This window comes from Buceros rhinoceros, unplaced genomic scaffold, assembly GCF_000710305.1.
Source record: "Buceros rhinoceros silvestris isolate BGI_N320 unplaced genomic scaffold, ASM71030v1 scaffold21744, whole genome shotgun sequence".
NCBI lineage: Eukaryota > Metazoa > Chordata > Aves > Bucerotiformes > Bucerotidae > Buceros > Buceros rhinoceros.
The window spans coordinates 4,696-22,401 of NW_010406829.1; the positions used below are offsets into that span (position 1 = coordinate 4,696).

Genomic DNA, 17,706 nt, shown 5'->3' on the forward strand with positions numbered 1-17,706 from the left:
CCAGACAAAGCTGCCTGGTTGGCAGGGCTTGCCCTAGCCATGCCCGAGCCCTGTGTACTCTTGTTTTTCCATACAAAGGGTGTTTAGAATGGCATCGGACCAGCGCTGTTGAGTTTCTTCTTGTTGCTGTGGAGTTTCTCTCCTGGGACGTTGCACGCTTTCCTTCGAGGATGCAGTCAGTAGGACATATGTATATTGCTGAGAGCTAAGATGCTCAGTGGCTTATTGACAATCTCTGGTGGGATATTCAGGAGCTGGGGGGAAGCTGTTGCTTTTCCATTTGTAATCCTTGTAAGGTTTTTTTTCTTAGCTCATTGATGTGGAGCATTCAAAGCTGTTTTGCTTTAAATATTACCTCCTGTGGCTCCTTTCCAGCTCTTGAAGGGAGTTGTCCTCCCAGGTTAGGTCCTCAGAGGAGCCAAAGAGTGGTAGCAACTTATGGTGATTCCATCAGCTACCACCCAGGCTGTACCCAGCGGCTCTTAAGCCAAGGAGGAACCAAGAGTCTGTTCTGTGGAGTTCAGTGCCCTGTTGGTACCAGCCTTGTCTCTGATGTAGTCTTCAGCTGCGGTATTACTGTCTGGGACTCGTCTGTCAGGAGACATTCTGCTGGGTAGATGGCTCTGTCATTCCTCATTAATTCGTGGTACAAGCAGTGAGGAAGGCTGAGGGGTCCTGTGGACTTGCGCAGGAAAGAGTTAACCAGAGCGCATTCTTTTGTTCCTTGCATGTTGCATGTGGTTTTGGAGACCAGTCTCCAACACAAGACCAGTATGTGCTTCATCTTTGTCTCCACAAGACGCAATGGCCATTTTCACTGGATAACTTTGAATGTGTCCGAGATTTACAGCGTGAGGTGTCAGAGTGATCCCCAGGTCCATGAGCAGAGGTGCGTGGTGGAAGTACGCAGACCAAGCCTGCTAGAGAGAATATCTCTTCCTGTTTGCAAGGCCGAAGCGGAGTTAGCCAGCATGTTTTGCTGACACCAGCAACTGTCTGTCCGCTCTGCAGCTGGGAAAACACATCTGCTTGCTACCTTTGTTCATGCTTGGCACCTGGCTTCTCGGTGACGGCTGCGAAGGAGGAGGCAGCATCATCTCACGGTGATTCCATTTGGGAACAGTGCAAAACAGGTAGATCTTCATACTCATAAAAGGTGTTCTTCTACTCAAGGCAATGTTGACACTTTGCAGCTTAGATTGCCAGTTTAGATTGAGATTCTCACCCTTCGCCGTTTTGTTAGGCTTTTCTTCAGGAGGTTAAATAGTTCTTTCCCCATTTCTGAAGGATTCCTAGCAAGAAGAGAACTCAGCAGGGTTTGGTGGAAGCAGCAGCCTTTGGTTTGTGGTTTGTGGCAATTTTGGGTGTCCCGAGTGTGTTCTGGGGTACCAGTGAAACCTCAAGATTTTGCAGTTGTGATGCTACCTTGCTTTGAATGAGAGTAGGTAAACGAGGCAGACATGACACGGACAGTAGTCAGTAAATAGCAAAAGGTATCCTCATCTCCTGGATGATATTCAGCCTGCTGGCATCATGTTGAGGCCCACATCTGCATGCTCATGTGCTCCCCTGCGGCTGACCCGCAGGAAATGTCTCCATCCTGTGAAGATCTGAGCCATTGGGAACTCCTCGCATACAGAGGCTGGATAATCTGCTCCTCCTTCCTAGATCGTTTGGAGAAAATGTCAGAGTACAGAGAGGTTTCCACTCTGCTCTTCAGCTTTCTGAATTCCTTCATGTGAGCGTTGGAGCGATTCATTTTATCCAACACGGTGGATAGTGCAAGGACCTTCTCAGCTGCTCAGAGAGCTGAAGCTTGCCTTCCCCCGTGGCAAACGGAAAATGCTGTGCCGAGAAGCTGCAGCTTGACCGTGTCTCTGGAGCTCTTGCAGTCTTTTGGTGGAAAGAACCCGCAGGAGGCCGAGCAAAGGAATTGCTGCCCAGCTTCTCCTTCAGTCGGGACCGGAGATCAGGGGTAAACCTGTTCTGTGGGCGCTGCTCCCATTCTGCCTCTGTCCAATCTGCTGCATTTACTGAGCTGATCCATCAAGGTGGCATCTTTAATGCCATGTTAGATATTTTGTCATGTTGGAATTACTCTTCCCTTGAGTCTATTTGTATGTCTTTTGAATGAACAGAGTGTGTAGAAAGTTCATGGTTTCATAGAGATGGGGAAGATTGGGCTGGACATTTCCAGCAAGCTGAATGAGATGGGTTTTCAGTGAGAGCAGCTGTATTTGTAGCCTGTTAACAGGTGAATTTTGAGACATTTCAGAAGGGCAGGTGCTGTGTCTCTTCACAGAGTGAAGAGGTCATTGCAGGGGGACCCTGGTGGCTTATTGATAAGAAATCATTGAGCTTTCTTTGTGCAGCTCTTTGCTGTGCAGCATTGAAGGGATCATATCTTCTTCCATCTGCTGTGGTGGTCCTCCCAAGAAGCGGTGGGTTTGTCCTGTTCTGGGCTGCGTGTAGGGCTGTTGGCTGATCGTTGCTGGTGAAGCAGTGTAGAATTGTGTTGCGCGTGCTTTAACTCACTCTTCAGTGTACAGACACGCAAGGTAATAGTTGGACTATAATCGTTAGACTCCCAGAGATGTTTGGGAGGTTTAGTCACTAATCCTAAGGGAAGTGCTGAGGTCTCTTGCACAGGCAAGGAAGTGGGAACCCAGTGTGGCCATACCATCGTTTATAGCTGTACTTTGTCGTGATAAAACTTTAATTACGATTTGACAGAAGCAATGCCTGATGAGCACTCCTTGCTTTCCAGTGACAAACAGCTTCGGGTATTTGTGGTGTATATATGAGGGGCTTGGAAACAGCAGCAGCTGGAATTTTTCGTTTGCTGCCCTTGGTTTACGGTGGGGTAAGGGTGAGTATCTGCTGCATCACTTGCAGGTATTCACACTTGTGATTTAAATGCCCCCTGCTTTAAGAGTACAATTTCAGTTGCAGGGGGCTAACACCACAGTGCATGGAGGGAATGCATGGAGCTCAGCTCTGGGGGCATCGCTTTTGTAGCCTTTGATGCTCACGAGGGATGAGGGCTTCTGAGGCTGGACCAAGTGTATCTGCATGGTCCAACTGCCTTCCTCAGCGCAATGTTTCGCAGGATTCTGGGTCAGTAACTGACAGGACAGGCAGTTTCTGATAATGCCGTTTCGTTTTGTCAGGCATGACACTGTTGGACTTCTGGTTCTCTGCTTCGTGGCTAGTTGTGAAGAGGCATGACTAGCTCTTTGATTAACACAGTGCCTTTAAAACTTCACCAAACAGTTCCTGTCCAGAGAGCCTGGCTTTAAATGTGGCTCACCATATCAAACTGGGGACAAAGGGATTCAGGAGGATGGGTAGGGAGATCTTGAGAACGGTTTATGATCTGCCATCACTTCAGCATCGCTTCCGCCTGTTCAGGGTACGAGAACATAACTTTTTCCTTTTTCTCATTCCGTGGGTGTTGAGGTTTGTCTGAATCCTGCAGTGGGATGTCTGGAGTACAGACTGCCTGTGCTGGCTCGAGCAGATCCTGTAGGGGTGGAGGAGGAGGACAGGCAGGCTGCGGCTTTTCTCTGTGAAAGCATGATATGATGATGAAATCCTGCAAGAAGTGAAGCTGTTGCCTCTGTTTCTCGGAGTCCCGGTGCTTCAGGCAGAGTGTGGGAAGCGAGTGAGATCCCGCCCACCACCCTGGCTGGCTGCGCTTGGCAGAGAGGTGTGGTGCCAGGCTCGGTCCTTGTCAGCTCGGCCTGTCCCTTGATGTGGTCTCGCTGGACGTTGAGATCATCTTGATGTCGTGACTTCGGCCCTCCTACTCGTGCATGGTTTCTGCTTTTATGTCTTCATCTGCCTGTACCATTGGATTTTGCTGCGGGAAGCACTCCGGAGCTGGAGTGGAGTTGGCATGGGATCCCTGTGAGATTGATTCCCCGAGCTCAGTCCCTGCTATTGTGTGCAGAGGGGAGCAGTAACAGAACCTGAAGCTTCCTGCAGGTGAAATACAGTTGCAGGATCTACCATGTCTTGCAGAGGCCCCACAGTGCGTGTAATATTTCATATGACAGCTTAGGGCTTCTACTTCAGGACGTGGCTGTCATCTCTTTGGAGTTACAGGGCTGCTTTTTCCTTCCTTCTCTGCATTTTGGCTGCTGTCTTGCATCAGAAAAAACCCAAAGCAACCCACAGGTCAGTGTTTTACTTCGGGAAGCTCCTGTGGCCTGTTCTTCTCTGCTATAAGCAGGTGTGTGGATCACCAGACCTCCAATACAGCAGCTCTTAGGACAGCAGGGATGCTGGGGACTGGATGCGTGGGGCAGCTGGATTAGCCCTTAGGTATTGTAACATGGAAAACGTCCTCAAGTATATTAAAATTCAAAAATATTCCTTCAAAATAAATCATCAGGCCATACTGTAATATTGGAGTTTCTGCAGCATGTGTATTATTTGAGCAGCGTGGGTTTGGTGCGTGTTTTAAAGAAAGTTGAACCAGTAAAGTGAGGAAGTGACTGGCCAAGTGCTTGAAACTGGAGTTTCAGGCTGGACTGGAGTGAAAGTGGGGTTTGACAATTGTAGATTAAGCTGTAGAAAAAATTACTTTCTTATTTTGGAGTTACATAATTTCAATGAGTGGATCAGTCAAAACAGAAAAGAATTTTAAAGAAAAAAGAAAAATCATGAGGGTTTTTTTTCTACTCCTCCGTTCTGGGTAAAAGTAGGGGGTGAGAGGGAAAGATGGCTGTAAAATTGTGGAAGATATCATCTGGAGTGAAACGGCAGCATGTTTCCTCTCTTTACTTAATCAGCATAAGTGTAAAAACATACTTATCCTTAACCTTTCTTGTGCCTCTAGCACATTTAAGAGTTCTAATTTTCCTCATTAAAAACTTTTTAAAATAGCACCTTCTTCTGCTGTCTTGTCTTGTCCCTGCCTAGAAAGCCCGATTCCTTTTGTGATGGGAGCAGTGGAGCCCAGCCAAGGATTTCCTGTGTGACCGTGGCACGTTGCTGAGTGGTTCTGTGTATAAATAGTGATAAATTCTTCATGGCTTCCCTGGAGTCAGAAGTGGTGGTGTGTGGAGTGGGGTTCATAGCGCTGTCTTGGCAGGGCTGTTTGGAGACTGAGACAGCTGATAGCTCTCTCTGTGGGTATTTTTTGCAGTGAAGGGATGTAGTTACTTTTCTTCAAATACTTTGGCTGACGTGTCTCTTAGTTCTTTCATCTCTAAGGAATAAATCAATTCCCCTGCAGCTGGTAAGTCTTTTAATGTTACTTGAATACTCCATCATGTCGTGGGGATTTTTTCCTGTGTTATGGTCTATGCATTCAACATAGGAATAAAATAGTTTTACAATTTTTCTTCCTATATTCTGGTGAATCAATTCCTTTAAAATCCAGCTTGGTTCACAGTATAATACTCTGTTTAAAGGTATCTTCTTTTTTTCCTCCCCTGTTTTATATCCCGGCCTCAGTTTTGAGGATATTAGCAGCTTCCTGGGTCGCCTTTGACTTGTATGATCTTATGTTCAAAAATGTCTATTATCCCTCAGGACAGGGAGCTATTTCTAGAAGCTTTTCAAACCAATCTAATGCACATAGTTATGACTTGAAAAGGTTCATTTCTCGTTTGGTTTTTGCCAGCGGTCTGCTCCAGCTGAGTCCAAATTGGGGCCTTTTTTTCTTGTTTTCCCTTCTCATGTGGTATTTGTTTGTGTCTTTTGTGCTGCATTAGTTGCTAAAGAGTACTTTTGTGGTCAGGGTCTGTTTCTAGCTTTAGCTTTTCAATTTTGGAAGGATCATGCCAAATATTTTGCGAAGGATGATCTGCCAAGAAAATTTCATAGGAGAATAACCAACCTCTGCTTGGAAGCGTATAGCTGACTTCCTTGGATAATTTTATTCTCCTAAATAAATGATGTTAAGATGCGAGCTGATCACTGTTGTTACTGTTCTCCTCATTGCCACAGGTCTTTGCCCTTCAGTAGTTATTGCTTAGGAATGAGAATTAACTGTTTTAGTGGCTGCTGAGATCCGTAAAGCCACTTTGCCTGGACAAATCCTTAGTCTGGTTTTCTGTGCTGGAATAAAAGGAGTTGGCCTAACATCATTAATGAGCTTTTAATCCCTTATTGCTTGAGTTAATTGGCCTTGAGTAAGAAAGTGTTTGAAGTCCATGAGTGAAAGGTAGGTTCCCCTCCTCTCAATTTTCTCTGCAAGAGATAAACTATCATCTAAATTTCACCCACTGCCGGTAAAAGTAAATACGTTTAACCCTTATTTGCATCACAGCTGTGCTTAGGGGTGCCAGCCGCAGATCTTACTGCCTTGGCTTTCGGGTTTTAAGGTGGCATTTAGTGAAACCCTGGTATTTGTATATTCTTGTTTCTGCTTCTGCAAAAAGGGAAACAGTAAGTGTTGTAAATGTGGAAATGGGGAGGGACAGCTGTGAGGTTTGCCTCCTGCTTCGTCCTGATGCGTCTTCCTCCTCTGAAGGACGAGGAGTGGCCATGTCCAGCTGGAGAGCACCCACAAAATCAATATTTGTCTTCGTACGATGTTCAGCGATGGCTCTTTCAGTAGTGCTGCTGCAGTATAAACCAGCTGATGCAAGAAATTCAGAAATACTGAATTTAATAAAATATGAAAAATTAATAACTTGAGTAATTATGAATAATAAAATTAGCCTGTGAATTGGAATCTTTCTTTTTGGTTTATCCCGAAAAGCAGTAATGGTGATGGGTGTAAGTGTGGTTCTCTTTCAGCATATTGAATCTATAAAGTCTCTGTGAGGGAAATGGTTTCTGGAAGCCTCTGTGCCCTTCGCTATAAAGGAGCCTGGTACTGCTCTCCGTCTCAGAAATCCAGCTGCGAGGTTGCAGGGTGAACAATTGCCTCTGGGTCCTTCGGCCTCCTAAAAGAGAGACAGCCCTGAAAATTAGAGGTTGTTGTGAGGTGTCTTTTTTCCAGCAGCAACGACATCTGTTGCACGTGAGAGCTGCCCTGGCACACCTCAGGTGACAAAGGGAGGGACAGTTGTTCCTGTCTGGCACAAATCCCAGCCCACTCAGTAAGGTTTGCATTAATATTTGACTGAGTCGTCCCACTTTCGTTCTTTTTCTCTTTTGTTCCTTCTACATTTTTAATCCATCTGTAGACCTTCACGCATGAAGGAGAAAAATGTGTTCAGCATCTGTTAGGGAGATGCTTTGAGCCCCGAGCAGGAGGACCTTGATTCAGCCCTGTGCTCTGTTTAGGTTGTCCTAGGGTGGGCTGTGGGGAATTTTGGCTTGGTTTTGCTTATTTGGGTTTATATAAAAGCAAAGTGGGGGAAAAACCCCACAGAACTGTGGTAATTGTGCCCGTATGGGTTTGGTACATGCACCCACCTAGGAGGTAGGACACTGGGGAAAGCAGGAAAAAATCCATGGGTCATACATCACTTCTGTGAGTCTTCTGAGGGTGCTTGTAGGGTGTGCTGCCTGCTGCTGGGACAGGAACTGGCACGCTCTGCTCCATCTCAAACTGGAGAGCAATGGAGGGAGGCCAGGCAGAGGAGCTCTGCAGCCTGTACAGGTGATTCTCCTGCTTGCACGCTGTTCTGACACCAAGGTCTGGGTCTGCTGAGCAAATGCCAGCCTTTTCCTCTCGTACTGGGAGCAGGGTGCTGATCAGGAGAGAGTTCATAGAATCCCAGACTAGTTTGGGTTGAAGGGACCTTCCAAGCTCACCCATCCCAACCCCCTGCAGGGAGCAGGGACATCTGCACCCAGAGCAGGGGGCTCAGAGCCCCAAGGGCCAACCTGACCTGCCATGGGGCCAGGATGTAATTCACATTCTGTTACAGACCAGGAAGTCACCATCCACCGAGATCAAATCCTCCTTTAACACATCATTTGCCACTTACTTGAGGGTAAGTGGTAAACTGGTCAGATCGGAAGCCTAATCCAGTCTGGCTGTTCCTGTCAGATTTCTTAATATTGCCTCTCAGGTACTGATTTTTGTGGATGTCTTTTGTGTGATCACAAAAACTCCCAAGCAAATGATAAACCCCACAAACTTATTACTGTGTTAGAATTATCAAGGTGCCCTGAAGATTTGCTGGTGTCTGTTGAGGTCACATACAAGGACGTGGTGTGTTTGTGGGAGCGTTTGTATCGTGTAGGCAAAGGATAGCCACCATGAAATGACACTCCAAACTCTCGTGTGAAAAAGCTCGCGGCTGAAGTGCTGCTGAAGGGTCTGGTGGTTGTGCCAAGCTGTGGCAGTTGCTCAGGGAAGGTTTTCTCCACAGATGGGCTGGTTGTGGTGGCATCTTCAAGATCCCATCTGCTGTTTCAAGGTCTCTGTGCCCCTGCCTTCTGGTATGTGTATGCAGTAGTCGTGATTGGTTCCGGTATCCCGTATCGGGGATCTTTTTTATTCCCCTAATGCCCGTCATATCTTGGACTCTCATTTTTAATCAGAATTGAAATACCTACCACGCTTCCTGTGTGTAAGAAAGGAATCTGGTTTCATGGATTTAGAGCAGCCCAGGAGTCGCCTTAGCTGGCCGAGACCTCTAGGCTGTGGCAGATGTGAATTCAGAGACACTGGTAGGTGAATTCAAGGGTCTGTTTGACAATTCTGTGAGATATGGAAAGAACAGTGCGGCGTCGTGGGAATTTCAAAAGCATGTAGAGCAGGTTAAGAGTTACAAAGTGTAAGAGGTCAGAAACTAGAAAGCAGCTGAGAAACTTCTATTTCAGTCGCTGGGCATGAGGTCAGGGTACGTTTTGAAGGTGCGTGCAGTAACTGAGGAGATGCAGGCACCACTTTTGAGACAGCAAAATGTCGTGGTCACTGATGAGTGAAGCTTGGCAAGGAATGAATCAGATGGTGGTGCGTGGAGGGCTGCCACAGGAGCTGCAATTACGATTAGATTAAATGAAGACAGGGTCGAACAAACGGCTCTTCTGGTGAATTGGGCTGTTGATCCCAGGCTGGAGATCAGACGATGACGTTGGGGTGAGGAGAGGATTTCCACCATGGAAATGGAAAATACTAATTTGGAGGGTGTGAGAGCGATTCTGCTGGCTGAATCGTCCCCTTCTCTTCCTGGGTGCTGGAGCAGAAAGTGGCTGGACAAGGGGTCTGTGCACGTAAACTTGCATTCAGGTGTCCAAGTGAAGGGGTCCTCCAGTGATTGACCATCTCATACAGCTCAGTTCTGTGGGCCCTGGGGTGGAACTGTTTAGCTCATACTCTTAAAAATAACGAAAACGCAACCACAGAGTGCGTAAACTGGTTCTGAAACCAGTTCTCGGTGTTACTTCTGGTCATTAGCTACAGAATGTGTCCTACCCAAAATGTGTTTTCTCATCTGCGTTGTTTGGGTGTGTGGTGGGAAGCATCGTACACAGGGATTGCCACGGGTGACACGTAGGGTTCCACTGTCCCCCAAGAGCCGTTCTGAGAAGAAATTTTAAGTCTCGGTGGGAAAACTTTATGATTTTTTTGTATGTAATATCATAGAACTCTCCCAACTCCTCCAACTCTCAGAGCCACTACTAGTGCACCTCCCGTTTTTGAGCGGGGCGTTGGGACACACCACTGATGTTGTGCCTAGGTTGGAAGGGCGTGTATTGCTCCTGGACTGCCAGCCTAAGGCAGCCTGTCCGTGCTGCAGCAGGCGCCCTGCAGGCTCCGAGTCGGCTGCTGGGACAGGAAAGTGTCTTCATTTGCTTGCTCAGCTCTTAACGACTTTCAGAAGTGTCCTCTGTTTGAGACAGGACCACGGGTGTAAAGGAATGTTCATCTGCTCCGGTTCAGCCTCAGGGAATTGGGGCTGCATTGGCTGGTGCTGTGATGATTGTGCTGTTACATTAAACTAGTGACATGGTATCTCCTGGGTCACTACAGCTATGCCACAGGGTAGTCAAAAAAAGAGGGGCACTTGTGTTTTGTCTAATTTGGAAGACAGACTCTCTGTGGTGGTCTGCAGTATTCGTATTTAGCTGCTAAAATATTCTGGAGGAGTGCTCAGGAGGATGTGTCACTCATCCTAAAGCGAGCTGTAGGACAGCTGAAGAAGAGGTGACCAAAAGGCTACCGGTAAATATACTCTGTATGTGACATTGAGCAAAATAAATGTGACTCTGTGACTCCCCTCCTTCAGACAGACCCTTCTTCTGGTCCCACTCTTGTGTGGGTCAGCTTGTCTGTGGGAGCTTGGCAATCCATCTGCCAACATCCTCTAGTTTTAATTTTCGTTCTGAGTAATGTGGGACGTAATTTTCAGGTTTGAGTCTCATTAAATGAAATTAAGATCAATACTAACAGATAGCAAAAGCTCTGGCTTCCTCTGGGGAGAAGTCTTACAGCGAGTCCCCGTGTCTGTCAGGGTAGTCGGGCTCTGCTTCTGTCCCGTGGGAACTGGCCCACTGTTAACTGGCCGGTCTGGATTACTTGGTGTGAGGGGAGAGCAGCGCCTCTGGCCCCTGGCTGGCTTCAACTAATTCCGAATTAAGACCCGAAATTCTGAGGAAATTTCAGGGGACGGGGAGGAGGCAGAGATTTTGCTGTTGGGTTTAAAAAATGACTAGGGGAACTATAATTTATGAGGTTCATTTAAATTCCCCCCTCCAGTGAAGAAATATATCAATAAAACTAATTGATAGATCATTAAGTAATTCTTCACATCAGGGAGATTATGGAGAACTGGTATTGTGGTCAAATACCATTTGTAGTAGTATTTGAGGTCTGATTCCCACAGCAGGGTCGATGTAGCGCATTCCTGTCTGTGTCGTCCTTGATACTACACAACCCCTTTGTGCAAAGTAGAATGATGCAAAGTGCAGTCACCTCCCGTGGAAATCGGGTGGGAATTCCTTTACCTAACGTGTCTCAGAGTGATTTGAGGGATTTTTACTCGACAGTTTTCGTATCTAGGGGTGTACTGTGGAGAACCAGTTTTTAGCTGTTGCCTTCTTACATTTTTAATGGTGTGCCAGATAACAGTAATTCATTATTGATAAGCTTCCAGCTGCCAGAGGGGTGGGGATAGACAAGTTTGAAGAACAGGAGTGACAGCAGGGAGATGTGTGTAAAGCTGATGCCATCCAAGATGAAGGAACAAAAGCCATCAGCTGAGTGACATCTCTCGGGAGGCAGTTGGGGTGGTTTGCTGCACGCTGGCGATACGACTGCATAGACCAAAGCTCTAATACAGTTCCTGTATCTGTAAGCATCCGAACGAGGATATGGAGGATCAGGGAACACTTACTTGCTGAGTAAATAGCGTGTGTGGTCCTGGTGTTAATCAACTCAAGAATCAGTGGAAGATTAAACTATAGGGTGAGTGGCTTAGAGAACTGGATGGGTTCAATTCGTAAATACCAACCTGGTGACAAGCTTTCCATTCCAGCAGGCAAAGCTCAGTGGTTGAAACCCAAATTAGTCCATGTCCATGTATAGATTATATGCAAAAACTTAATGGTCATATTGGATAGCAGCAGGACAGACTTTGGTGAAGCACTGTGGTGTGTGAGAGCGGAGAGCCAGGAACTGCAGCGATCTCCTCCGGCCTGAACCGCGGAGCCCCTGCCAAGCAGTCTGCGTACCAAAGACCTTTGGCAGACCACATCCATTCCTTCAGGCTTCAGCGTAACAGTAGCACTGGCAGTTACCGCTCAGATGAAAAGGGCTATCTGCAAGGAACAGGATCTTTTTTGTGCTTCAGAAATGACGCCGATCTTCTGGAAACCGTGCAGGCTCCTTTATCTGCGCGGCTTAGCCGCTCGTGGGTGGACGGGTGGGTAGTGGAGGTTCCCCGCTTCACTAGGGTGGGGTGTGTGCTTGGTCTCTTAGGAGAACATCTCTGTGCCATAATGGTATTGTTCAGAGTCGCAGTACCAGAGAGGTCCTACTCCAGTGTCTGTGCCTGGACACGTGCTCCTTCTGATGTGGAAGGATACCAAGGATTTTGCTGTGGTCTAAAACGCAGCAAAAGGTAGGAAGGTACTTGAAGAGGTGATAAAGGTTTCCTTGTGGTTAGCAGAGAACTACCTATTTCTGCGTCCAGTGATCGGGTCTGTTGGATTTCAGATGTTTGGTTCTGGAGTTCGGGTTCTCTTTGATGTCCGTTTAGTCATACCGGTGTCCTTGGCATGCGTTTTGATGCCCATCACTTGGCTGAGCACTACAGGACTTGGAAAGGCCAATTATTGCTGGTTGTTTTTTTATTTCCCTGGCTGGAAAGTCTTCCCTGATTTGGAAGCTTGACCAAGTGTTGACAAAACTGAGAGATCCATCTGTCGGTTCTTGCTTTACCTGGTGTTAAATTGTGACTTCTTGTCCGTACTCAAGAGAAGAGTGTTCTGTTCCATTGTGGCTTCCTTCAGGTCAGTCCACAGGGGCAAATTTGCTTTGCATCCTCATCTCAAGTAACTGCCCAAATCGATTTCTCCCAGTTTTCCCTCGATTCTCTGTAGTCTACCTGTTAACCAGATTTCACGTGTCAGAAGACTCCTGGGTAAGAATTACAGAGTTGGATTTAGACTCTGGTCTAAATCATCCCTGACTGGGATGATCAATGAAAGGGGAATGCCACCGTGTCTAATTGGATCACGTTGTGTGTCCAACAAAATACAGCGTAGCTCTGGTGGTGGTGCCCGAGTGATGTAGAGTTCATTTTACTAGTTAAAAGTGTTAGGGAAATCCCCTCTTAAAACTTTCTACAGCTGAGGTTCCTGTAACGCTTTCCTCCAGCAGTGAATCCTCAGTGTGAAGCTCACAGCGTACTGGGAGAGGACAGTTCTGGAAAGGCTCAGTGGGAGCTCCCTACCCCTTCTTCTGGAGGGCGGTGGGGACCACTCTTCTCGGTCGGGGCTGCTGGAAGGAGTTTGTTGTCAGAGCTGAGTTCTCGGGGAGCTGTGACTCATCTGTGCTGTGCCTGCACTGCTTCTCCCTGCCCTGCCACCTCCCAGTTCCACTGCCAGAGCACACGGAGAGAATGTGATGGGTGGTTGAGCACTGCGTGCTCCGTGCTCTGGCAGGCCGTGTCGCAGCACAGGGCTTTCATACCAGCCCAGCAAGCACGGATGGCAGGGACTTCTGCTTCAACAATCCTTCAGAATGGTGTTTGGGAGACGTGGACTGCTGGCAGAGGGCTGGGGGTTTTGAGCTCCTCGCGAGGAACTGTCCATAACGCTTCAGAGCTCCAACCAGGGGGTTGCTGTGCTCATGCCAGAAGCGGATAAGCCTCACCTGGGTTGCTCTCCGCTCATTGTGTCGTGCCGTATTTGTAACACGTGACATCATAGCATGTCTTGTCAGGGTTTGCAAGACTGTGTGAGATGCCTTTGCAATGTGATTAAAAATATCTTAACTCTCTTATTTCAGGCTAGAAATCTTCATACAGGAGAACTGGCTGCTGTAAAAATAATCAAGTTAGAGCCTGGTAAGTTTTACATTCTTTTCTGTATTTTGGAATTGCATTTTCATTTTTTCCATATGTTTATTTTCACACGGCTGTGAAGCTCCAGACAAACGACAGGTTTGGGGTTTTGGTAGTTTCAGTGTTAGATGGCAGGAAGCACTGCAGGATGTACCATTGCTTCTGGCTGCGTCCTGCTCGCTGTTTCCTTGTTTGTTCTCATCCGCCTGATCAGTTGTGGCAGAAAAAGATGTTGCAGTTACAGCGCATTGTTGGGACAAGGAGCAGATGAAGACAGATGGTAAACAGTGAGCTCTGAGGCAGCAGGGGGCTGCTAGGCTGTGCCAATTGAAAGCGGGCAGGGAGCAGGTGATGATGCCAGTGCCCGCCAAAGGTGCGCTGGATAAAACACAGCCCTGTGCTTTTTAATGTGTCGTCTTGTTTCTGACCTGTGCTGAGGGAGGAGGGTGGCTTGTGCTACCGTTTCCCTGTTCATTTTCTGCAGCTATCCCTAAAAACAGGAGACGTAGGAGAAGTTCACTTGATGCCCAAGAGATCTGCTGAGCTTCAGAGCTGAGAAGTCTTAACCTGAGTCCTGCACAGAGAGTTGAAACCAGAAATTGTGTCCCGAGTGGAAATGAGGAGAGGAGCTTTTCATCTCCTCAGGCGCCCCTCAGTCCAGCTGAGGGTCTTGTCTTTGTTCACAGAAGTCATCTCTCATTACGCGGTCACTCTTTCAGATCCCTCCTTAGCACAGTCCTCTTCTGTCTCTCTGCCACGTTAGTGTCTCCAGGGCTGAGGTTTGCCTGAGCTGCTGCACTGTGCCTGTTCAGGGTCCTGGCTCTGTGGGACAGGGCTGAGGGAGGCCTGATGCGAAGAACGCCGATCTAAAACCCAGTAGCCCATGTGACTGTGAAGCAGGTATGCTTTATTCACGGATCCGGACGCCCAGGGGGATATCCCCTGCCCATCTGTGCGTGCTTACAAAGAGCTCTATCGCTTTATTTATGCTATTAACTACTACATGTGTATTATCTTTCTAGGAATTAATATGAAAATTATAATCATTCTACGAACTAATAAGAATATTATAATCACTTCCCTGAATTCATTGACATCGCCCGTCCCCTCCTTGGGCATGCGCAGTGTCATCTGACGGCTGTGAGTTGGGGTCTTTTGGAGGAAGGCTCGAAGTCTTCTTCCCAGTCGTACTTTTCACCCCCTGTCCTGACGCATGCTCTCTTGCGTTCTCCTACCGTCGAACTCTCCTTGTTCCATATTTTGTGTTCTTTACCTTGCTTAGGACTCCTCTTCCCGGGTTAGTGACTGCCTGTTTTACTCAGTCCATCCTGCTTTCCAAGGAGACCTTCATTTATGACTTAGCTGGTCCCTGTCTTCTCATTGTTTATAACTAACTGGTTCCTGCCCTCAGGCTCCTCCTGTGAATTCGAGCTGGCCCAGAGCTGTAGCCTATGAAGCAATTAAGGGACAATTTAGAAAGGAAAAGAAAAGGAAAAGGAGATAGGATGCGGTGGCTTCCATGACTGGTGCACTGCGGGGAATAACCACAGACTCTTTAGGCAGGAAAAATGGAGGGAAATCTGGAAGGACACATGTCGTAGGAGAGACTGGCAGAACTGAGAGGTTTTTAGTCTGGGGACAAGAAGGCTGGAGAGGGATCTAACCACCATCCTTCGCAGTGGACTGGCAGAGTGGCTGGAGCCAGACACTCGTCAGGAGTGCCCAGCAGAGGGGCGAAAGGCAGCCAGCACAGTCTGCACCACAGGAGACTCCAGCTGCGTGTGGAGAGTTCTTCACGAGGAGCGTGCTTGTGCTCTGGGGCAGTGCCCAGGAAGGTGGTGGGGTCTCCGTCCGTCAAGATTTTCTGAAGTTGACTGGGCAAGGCCTTGAGCAACGTGACCTGGCTCTGTGGTTAGCCCTGCTTGGAGCAGAAGGTTGGACCAGAGACCTGTAGAGGTGTCAGCCAACCTGTCTTCTGTGACTCGAGGTTGTGATGACCTGCCCTGGAATGTCTCCAGGTCTCTGAACACCAGCAGCTGTTCCAGACTGCGTGTGTTAGAAGACTGTGATTCTGATGGGGAGCGCACGGTGTCAGTGCATTGCTAGCGAGTGAGGTGGATCTCTTTGGAAAACGAGGTGTCTCATTTGCTTGTTGCTGCTTGGCTCTGTTCAGTCACTCAGGTTGAGAGGCATCATGAGTTTGTTAAGGTCTGTAGGTCCTTGGTAAGCGGCGAGTCCCGGGCTCTCCAAACGTGCATCCCTGAGGAGCCGAGTTCTGCGAGGTGGCTCTGCCCATCTCGTTGCTGCGTTTTGTAGCTCCTCCAGCTTTCCATTAAATCTGAGCTAGCAGAACTTTTCCAATTCCATGGTGCTTACCCAAGACAGCTTCTCTCCCACTGAGGACTCTCTGAGCAGTGGTATATGGAGCGATGGGAGAGTCTTAGAAACCAAATGTGTTAACATTTGCATAAAGATGGGTTTTGAATAGCAGAATGTTCATTTTTCATAGAGGTTTGATGTTGTCCAGGTGACTTCTAGGCCAGCTAAACCTTTCAGACATGTCTGTTACCCTTGAGTGATAATTTTCAAACCTTTGGCAGGAGGATCAATGCTTACTGGCCATGTGCCTCACCCTCGATTTCTTGGTTGTGAGATCCCAGGTGAGAACTTTGAAGGAAGAGTGATAATGTCTTTATAGCTGGGGGTTTTTTGCCTGCCAAGAAATCCTTGGTGTTTGTTACGATAACGGGAACATTTCTAGAAGGGGTTGCTTTGGTGGCTTCAGCCACCCCTCGTTTTCTTCCTCCTGAGCCAGAATATTGGGACTGAAGTGCCGGGTGCATTTGCAATGAAGAGCAGCGGTTGCGTCTCCCTTCCCACAGGATGTTGGTTTCCCTGCTGACCTGTAAGCAGGGATTTCTGCTGAAATTTCTCACATACTTTTTGCTTCTGGTATAAATTAAACAAGAATTGATTTAGAGGGCACACGAGAATGACTGTGTCACCTGGTGTTCGGGGTGATGGCTATTCTCTTGGTGACCATGGAAAAGTTCATTTGGGGCTTCCCTCATCCAGGAGAGGTATACTACCCTCTGGACTCTTGAGGTAAGATTGCCCATGAGCCTGGCTGTTCATTTCCAAGTTACTTTATTTATTTTTCTTTTAAGAGTTAAAAGTTCCTGAAATCTGAACATTTTTTTTTGGTTCAAAAAATTTGGAAAATTCCAGTGAATGAATGAAAGGAAAGGCTCAGCTTGATTCTTCCGCTTTTCTTTGCCTTCTTTCCTGGTTTTGCTGAAGCGTAGCAGTGCAGCTTAAGAAGGAAAGGGCAGCCAGGCTGTGCTGGTGGTACCACTGCTTCCATCGCAGCTCTCGTCCTCTGGAGCCAGCAAGGGCTTCTGCGAATCCAGCTTCATGCCACAGCCTCCGACCTCTGAACCGTGCTGTGTGCTCGGTCCCCAGTATATGTGGTTTGCTCTGTGAAACTCCTCATTGTGTGGAGTTGTGTTTACATAGGTGCAAAAAGCAATGGTACCAATTTCTGTGAGAGAAAAATACCTGAAGGACTATTAAATACAGAGATCCCAGCTAAGACTGAGAGGGGAGAAGGCAAATCCACCGCCGCTGGGTGGCTGTGGCTAACATTTCCTTAGCCACCAGGGCTGGTTTTACGCCCGTGGATTGCAGCGATAAGACTAAATGTTAAATGCAGTGGAAACCACAGCGGGGATCCCTCAGCCCCTCTGGGCAGCATGTGAAACGCTATGGCCAGTGCGCAGTGATGGTGAAAAATGCAGGACTGACTGGCCCGATGTCACCACTGCTGAGAACCCCGTTTTAATTGGATCCGATGGCCATGGCTCACAGGTTTTATTAGGGTGTTGGTCTCACTGGCAAGTGAATGATTTCTTCTAGTCTGTTTTCTTTTGTTTTGTTTGCTACATCTTCTTTTAAATGTTGCCAGCCTGATCTCCATCCGCAGCGTGGACACCTGCAGACCCTCAGTAGAGATCTCAGGGGTTTGTTTTGTTCGTCAGGAGGGTTCGCAGCGTTTGTTTACTTATTTATTTATCTTCTGTTCTGTGGGATGTCTGCTGCCTCTGCAGGGTGGCTGGGCTGTGCAGCAGCGCTGGCTGTGCAGCAACACGTGCCTGCTCCAAATCTTCCAGATCTAAAAAAAAAAAATAAATCAGCTGCTCCCTGCTGCAATGTTCTGACTAATTTTAAGGGGTTTGAAGAGCTTCATAGCTCTGTACTTGCAGAGCACCATCAATTCCCAGAC

General features: G+C 47.6%; 1 protein-coding gene across 1 annotated transcript in view; it reads left to right on the forward strand.

The window, feature by feature from the left end:
• The window catches only part of MAP4K5 (mitogen-activated protein kinase kinase kinase kinase 5), a 54,546-nt gene that overhangs the window by 4,687 nt on the left and 32,153 nt on the right, over positions 1–17,706 (forward strand). Inside the window, exon 2 of the mRNA XM_010134272.1 lies at positions 13,370–13,427. The gene's annotated coding sequence lies outside the window, so the exon portion shown is untranslated. The remainder of the gene's footprint in view (positions 1–13,369; positions 13,428–17,706) is intronic.